This window comes from Citrus sinensis, chromosome 6 (assembly GCF_022201045.2).
Source record: "Citrus sinensis cultivar Valencia sweet orange chromosome 6, DVS_A1.0, whole genome shotgun sequence".
Classification (NCBI taxonomy): domain Eukaryota; kingdom Viridiplantae; phylum Streptophyta; class Magnoliopsida; order Sapindales; family Rutaceae; genus Citrus; species Citrus sinensis.
Window position 1 is genome coordinate 13530667 of NC_068561.1, and position 8538 is coordinate 13539204.

The window sequence follows — 8538 nt, forward strand, 5'->3', positions numbered from 1 at the left end:
TAGTTGAGTGATTAAATTCACTTAAAATGGAAAATGAGTAGTTGAGTGATTAAATCCACTTAATGGCCTTGACTATTTTTTATAATCACAGTACCGTTGATACAACATCTACTACAATACTGGGTAGAATCCCTCATGCATCCTTAACTGTCGCCTGTTAGATATCTTATATCTAATACAACCTAACAATGACTAATGATTATGCCAACATTAGATATAATATTAAACACTCTAGGTTCCATTTGCCCTACAAGGTGAATCCATATATCTAGTTCTTCACTAATTTTAAATCAACCATGACCCTATTCAAATCAAGATTAACTCAACTTGGAAAACCCAATCTAAAACCATGTATTGTCTTAATGTATTCCACTAAGTCAGATTCTTTTGATGTTCTTTCTTAACTAGTATTCACTAAATTGGTGGTTAGCCAAAATAGGGAATTAAAATAAGTAAAGCCAAGACAAAATAATGTAGCAAATACAGAACAACATACACATATAAGTCAAATAACCATTAAGATTATTTATCTATAGGCACCTTTGACTCAAGACTGAACATGAGGCTCATGAACAGACTAGCTACTCAATATCTTAGATAAAGGACAATATTTTTATTCAATTGCTACAACAATGCTTATAACTCTCGTTGCCTTTTTACTCAAGTCTATATATGGGGTACATACTTAGCCCTAGTTACTCAGTAACTAAGTCATTAGAGCATGATTTATTACATATTTAGCAAAGTTTGTGATAGGTTCCCCTCTGCCCCCCAAAACTTGAGATATTCTTAACCTTATAGCTCTACTTGGTTTTACTACAACACCCTCACAAAACTCAACCAAAGCATAAGTGTTGAGACAAAATTTCAACCTTCATCTATAAATTATCCCTACTTGGCAGTTATTCATTCCCCATTTTAACACTCAATTTATCCTCATTAGGTTTTTTAATCCATACTGGATAACAGAGCTACACATAACACAACACAAACAAATTCACTCACAAACACATCTTAGAATAATACAATCCCCCCATGCAAACAAAATGATTTAAAGACAACATGTATAAACTAATAAAAATAAATGCTTAATAAACAAGATGAAATAAATAAAAGAAAAGAAAAGTTTTTAGAAATATAAAAATTAAACTAGGCTGGCAGGGGTTACTCTCTTGTTGTTAGAATCTTTGCTGCAACACAGGTTGACAAGGTTCACTTATTCTTTGATCTACTTCACAACCGTTTCTTAGGTGAACCAAGTGGTTTAGTAGTTGGCTGTTATTTTTTCTAGCTTTTGGTCGGGCTAATTAAGGTCCAACAACTTATGTGACTTTAGGCACCTCCAAAAGGTTGTGCCCATTTTCTATTATTGGATGGCTTGGGTGTTGCTACATGAGACTTGGTGGGAGTTATTCTTGTTGTAGTTGGTGTAAGAGTTATTGTTACTGGTTGTTCAATAGTGATGCTAGCAATGATTTCCCTTAAACTCCTCCTCTTTGCTTCCTCTGTCCTCGTGGCCCTGTTGATGGCCTCTTCAATTGCTATATTAGCATCTTTTTCCCACTTATACTCAGTCTCTTCCTCATCAATCAAAATCTTTTCTTTACCCTTGCTCTGGGGTGTCACAATTGGTGGCTTCTTTTCCTTTTCCTCTTCTTCACTTTCTTTTTCTTCATCTGCTTCAACCTCTTCAGTTTCCCTTTGTTCCTACTGTTGCTTTTCTACTGACTCTCTTTCACTCTATATTTCTTCACTTTCTGCTGCTGGAGCAGGCTCCTCGGTTCTTTAAAAATTGAATTGTTGCAACAGTGACTATGGAAAATCTGCATGCTTGTTCTTCATATAGATAGCAAATTGATGCTTCTGAGCTTTAAGGTGCACTAAGTATGTCCAAAACCTCTTATTTTCTTCTTTTTGTGCTTAGACACATGCGTTTATACTGTCATTGAGCTTCTTCAGCATGTGCTCAATCCCTGCTGCTTGTTCTGCTGGAGTTGTAGCAGGGTGCTCTGGGTTGCTGCAGCAGTAGTTTCCACAACAATTCTCTCAATTGTCCTAGTTGTGATGGCCCCATCATTCTTCACTCTCTTATCTTTTACCTCAAATTTCACCCCAAAGGCCTCATAAATACCCGTGATCAATGACACAACTTAAAAGTGATTTCTAACTCCCAAGTATAAGAGTATCTTATTATATTATAACGAGAAATTATCATTCATATACTCTATATTTGGTCTGTTATTAAAAATACTACAATACTTTGAGGGTGTATCAATCGTCCACCCTTAGTTGCCAAAATGTATCAGCCGACCACCAAACCGTTAGTTGTCGTTTGAAAGTTAACGGAGTTACAATGAATTGACGATTTTACCCTTGAAAATTGTCAATTGTATACCATTAAATTCTCTTTTTATCACTTGTATACCCTTAAATTATCACTTGTATCATATGAAAAGACCAAATTACCCTTCTGACGTCATCATACTTAAACGGCAACTAACGGTTTGGTGGTCAGCTGATACATTTTGTCAACTTAAGGTGGACGATTGATACAGCCTCAAAGTATTGTAGTATTTTTGATAATGGAGTAAACTAAGGGTATAAAAATAATAATTTTCCTATTATAACTCGTTGAGTCCGAGGTCGATCCACAGAGAAAAAATTTAACTTGTTTATTTTATTTTGTCTAAGAAATGAAAATAAAACTTGAATATAAACAACTTAATTTAAATGAAATTACGAAATTGAATTAGTTAAGGACTTAGGGTCATGGATCCACTCTTAGTAGTAAATAAAATTTAATAAATTATTTTTGTCATTTTTTTATATTTAATGCCCAAAAGATTAATTATATAAATCATTATTATTTTCCCATTAATTTTATTATGGATTAAGCATTTATTGTGCCAAAATTTAATTTGTCTATAATAAGTCAAAATACCATTTTACCATACCTTGTATTAAGATATTAAGAATTTATTGTGCCAAACTCCTTTGTTTGTCTATAATAAATTAAAATTTCATAATATAAAATATTTATAAAATTAAATAGAAAATAATTTAATTTATATGATTAAAAATAGAATTTAATTAAATCACATTTATTTCCCAAGAGTTTCACTTTACCCTAACAATTATTATTTAGCTAAGCATAATTGAAATAAAAATAATTATTAAAATTAAATTACTTAGAATTAAAAGTAATAAAAACAACTAAAATTGAAAATAAAACTAGATTTATTTATAAAATAATTATACAAAATATTAAAAATACACATGAAAAACAAGATTATAGGGAAATTGAGAGAAATCGAGGAGAAGAGAGATGATTAAAAAACTAAAAATGAGGCTCTATTCATAAAAAAATAAATTCATAATCCATTATTTTGTGGTCCATCATAAACTTTATGCTTGCACTCTACACAACCATTAGATTAAGATCCAACGGTTGGTCAAACTTCAAAAGTCAACATTACATGTGTCATCTTGTGAAGCGTCCGATTTGGTCAAAGAACGGTTGAGATTTGGCCGGATAATGGGTGGATCGGGTCAACTCGAATACAAAGATTTGAGTCCTAAAACTTGCTTCACCAACCATTGCCACGTGGCACAATCGTGGCCATATTGATCAATAACAAATGCAGTTGCTCACAACGAGCTTTGTAAATTTTCCTGAGGGTATTATGAGGGAGAGAGGGAAAATGCTTATGCAGTTTATGTTGTATTTCTTCCATGTTTGATTTTGGGGTTTTAGTTATTGTGGGAAACTGAAGATATCTACTTAAGAAGTCACATAGTACCGTTATCTGCCATTTATATAGGAAAATAAATCAAAATACACCAAAATAAAGAGAATCAAAACTGCAAAATCAAATCAAACGTGAAAGTGAACAAAACAATAAAAAGAAAAATGAACTTACATTCGTTCTTTCATTGAGTTGACCTCAAGGTCCAATTAAAATTCATATACACCACTTTCTATTTCTTTTAGTTGTCTTTCTAGATCCTCAACGTAGGACACTAATATTGATGGTTGCAGATCCCAAATTGGATGTGATTTACAACTTTGTATCAAGCCTCTTAAGTGAACTTTCACACGCTAAAGGCTTTAAAATGTGTGAGCAGGAACTTTCTTGTTGAGGTACTCGTGACATACAATTGTCAAACAAACAAGCTTAAACATGAAACATAATGCTAAAAAAAATGTATGGTGCACATCACTCATTAAAGACTTAATCAAGATTTGATGGGTCACCCAAATTGTTTTCGGTATCTTCTTTACGTGGTTAATGTTCTAGATATGATTTTAATATTTGACCATTAACTTTAAACATGACACTATTCTTTGGATTCTAAATTTCTATGGCTCCATATGGATATACATTTTTTTTTACAACAAATGAGCTACTCCACTTTGACATTAACTTCCCTGGAAACAAATGAAAACGAGAATTATAAATCAACACTTTTTGACCAATCTTAAATGTTTTCTGAAAAATTCTTTTATCATGAAAAGCTTTTGTTCTTGCCTTAATAATTCTTGAATTTTCATATGTATTATTCCTTAATTCTTTAAGTTCATTCAATTGCAATTTTCGTACATTACTAGCACATCCAAATTTGAGTTAAAAACTTTAATAGCCCAAAATGATTTTTGTTCAAGTTCAACATGTAAGTGACACGGTTTACCATAAACTAGCCGATAGGGTGACATTCTTAATGACGTTTTAAATGCAGTACGGTATGCCCAAAGTGCATTATTAAGTCTAAGAGACCAATCATTTTGGTTTGGGTTAACCTTTTTTTTCCAAAATTTATTTTATCTCCCTATTTGCTAATTTAACTTGACAATTTGTTTGAGAATGATAAGGAAGTAATAACTTTATGTGTAATTTCGTATTTCTTCATCAAAGACTCAAATGATTTATTACAAAAATGCTTACCTCTATCACTGATAATGGCTTGAGGGATTCCAAATTGACTTAAAATGTTTTCTCTTAAAAATTTAACCACAGTTATTTCAATAAGAAATTGCTTCAATCCATTTTAAAACATAATAAACTGCAATTAATATATACACAAATCCGATGATGGAGACAGACCCATGAAATCAATTCTCCAACAGTTAAATATTTCAATCTCAAGTATAGGATTTAAAGGCATCATGTTTCTTTTATTAATTGATCCCAATTTTTGACATTTTCACAAGTTTTACAAAATTCATATTTATCTTCAAATATGGTAGGCCAATAAAATTTACACTGTAAAATTTTAGCAGTAGTTTTTCTTGAAGAAAAATGTCTACCACATGCTTCAAAATGACAAAAATTAATGACACTACTTACCTCACTATTAAGAATACATAGCAAAAATTTTGATATGTGCAATATTTGAACAAGTAAGAATCATTTCAATAAAAATTCTTTGCTTCAACCAAAATTTTCTTATTCTTTTGAGCATTTCATTGCAAAGGTATTTTACCTGTAACAAGGAAATTAATAATGTTAGCATACCATGGCATTAAAGTAATAGAAAATAAAAATTCATCAGGGAAAGAATCATTGATGGGTGTTATGTGTTGAGTGTTAGAAAATGCATATTTATAAAGGAGAAAACCGTCATTTTACATTTCAAGTCTTACTAACAACCCTTACTTTTATGTATTTAACCTTCTTGTGATTTAATTACATGTGTTTTATTTTAATTAAGTATTTTATGTATTTTAGGGGCATTATAGTCATTTCACAATAAAGGAAAGATTAGACGGCAAAACGGACATCACTTTTGAACTCAGGACGGTCGAAAACCTTAGGAGGAGCATAAAAGGAAAAATGGCACTTTTCATATGTACGGTACTATTCACATGTACGGTACTAACTACGTTACTGTTCACAACACTGTTCACATAGACGGATCGATGATGTGGCATTGACCGATGATGTGGCATTAACTGATGAGGTGTCACGATCCTGTTGGGCTAAAATTCTTATGTACTGTTGATGGTGAAGTGGCAGCATATCAGTGGATGAAAAATCTCGCGTACGGTACATGCATCACACAAGATTATTTTCAACCAAACCGCGTTACTGTTCATCCGAGTCAAACCGCGTTACTGTTCATCCGAGTCAAACCGTGTTACTGTTCATCCGAGTCAAACCGTGTTACTGTTCATCCGCGTGGTCAAACCGTGGACTGTTGACTGATGATGTGGCGTAATCCTGAGCGTCCAAACTGTTTTTAATCCGATGGCTATGATTTACTCCATGTATCTATAAAAAAGGGACTTCCCCCCCCTAATTTGATATCTCTGAATCCATTTTTGGGATCCATTTTCTGTAATTCCTTCTCCATCTTGTATTTCTTCGTATTTTAATAAATTCCCATTTTACCCCAAGTTCAATTATGAGTGGCTAATTTTCTTTCAAGCTTGGGTTGAAGGTGAAGTCTCAACATGTGTCATGGGCTTTATTTGGTAAATTTATTTTCTCTTCCCCTCTAATTTTTGTGGATGTTTTGACTTCTCGTCGACAAATAATAATAGTCTTGTCTAGATACCGCCTTGGTTACACCGGCTCTCTAGTACAAGGTTATTATTATTTGGCACGATAAGCCCTTAGCACCATATTGATTAGAGCGTGGTTCATGAGGTGTGGATTCCCCTCTCATGATTTAATTGGCATTAATACGGATTATTTAGCCCATGATGCATGTTGATACGGATCCAGATACCCAAGTACGTCATTTCATTAGAATTCTCTTTAATTTATTCTCGCCATTTTAATTTAAGTTTTAGCATATTCCAAATCATTTTTACCATAAATCCAATCACCCATTCATAAAATTAATTCTACACAATTAAAATCCACCTCCTCGTGGGATCGACACTCGTCACCATTGATCTATACTACAATAGATTCGTGCGCTTGCGAGTACATTAAAATTTGCACAACAAGTTTTTGGCGCCGTTGCTGGGTAGGTAAGTAATTTTAATTCATAGAATTAATTTGTGTGAATAATTTCTTTTAAATTGTTGTCTTGTATTTTTTTTTTAAAAAAGAAAAAGAAAAAAAAAGTGAATCTGCATTTAGAAGTTAGTATTTATTTTCTTTCTCTATTCTTTATAATTATGTAATTTAATTTTTAAGTTATTTTTCTTTGTAATTTTTGTTTGTCTTAATTTAATTTTCTTTATTAAGCTTTAATTTAATTTTTAGTTAATTTCACGTATTTATTTTTGTGTATTTTTATAGAAAGATTGTAATAGCGCAATAAGGTTAGTATCGTAATTTCTCCCTCTTCTTTATTTTTATTTTATTTTTTTGTTCCCATCTTTATTGTTTTTATTTGTTTTGCATGCATGGTCGTAGGTCATTATTACCTAATCTTGAACCTATAGACCTTGAACTAGAAAAAACACTTCGCACACACAAACAAATTAAAAATAAAATGGATTTGCAACCACAGGAGAGGCCATTTAAGGACTACTTCAGTCCTCTAGCTAATTTGAGCACATCATGCATAAGATACCCAAATGTAGCTGCTAGGAGCTTTGAACTAAAACCTAGTGTGCTAAATTGTCTCCCCACATTTTATGGCCTAGAAAATGAGGACCCATATAATCATCTGAATGATTTTCATGCTATTTGTCAAACTTTTAAATACGAGAATTTTTCAGACGATGATGTTAAACTTAGATTATTCCCATTTTCTTTAAAAGATAGAGCTCATTCATGGTTAAATACTTTGCCTGCTAATAGCATCACATCATGGGAACAAATTGTTACAAAATTTTTGAATAAATATTTCCCAGTGCATAAAACCAATGCTATTCGCAGGGAAATCTCGAAATTTACCCAGAGAGAGGACGAGCAGTTTTTCGAAATATGGGAGCGATTCAATGGGCTACTCTTGAAGTGTCCACATCATGGGTACGAGAAATGGCACCAATGCCAATACTTTTTGGAGGGATTACTACCAAATGTGCAAGAATGGTTAATGGCAACAAGTGGAGGAGAGCTAATGTCAAAAAGTGCATCAGAGATTTGGGAATTCTTCCAGCGACAAGCGGATAATTCCCAACAACGGAGTCGATCACTCAGGACTACTAGAAGAATTAAAGGAGTGAATGAGGTTCAAATTGGCGAATCAACTTCAGGAATCAAAGAAGTCAAGGAGATGGTTAAAGGTCTTGCTCGACAAATAGCATCGTTATCGACTGCTAAATCAACAGAATCACATGACCATGACTTATACTCAGATCAAGCCAATGCCATAGGTGTAATAAGAAAACCATCGAATTACAACCCATACTCCAACACATATAATCCTGGATGGAGAGACCACCCCAATTTTTCATGGTCTCAAGGATTCCAACAGAATGGACCAACAGCTCCAGCTCCACCAATGCAACCAATTCCGCAAATTCCTCAAGCCTCTCAGCCCCCATTTAAACCATACAATCAGAACCAGAACTACTCTCAACCTAGACCGTGGGAGGATTCATTCCAGAATCTCAAGAATCTTACTCACTCTACGATT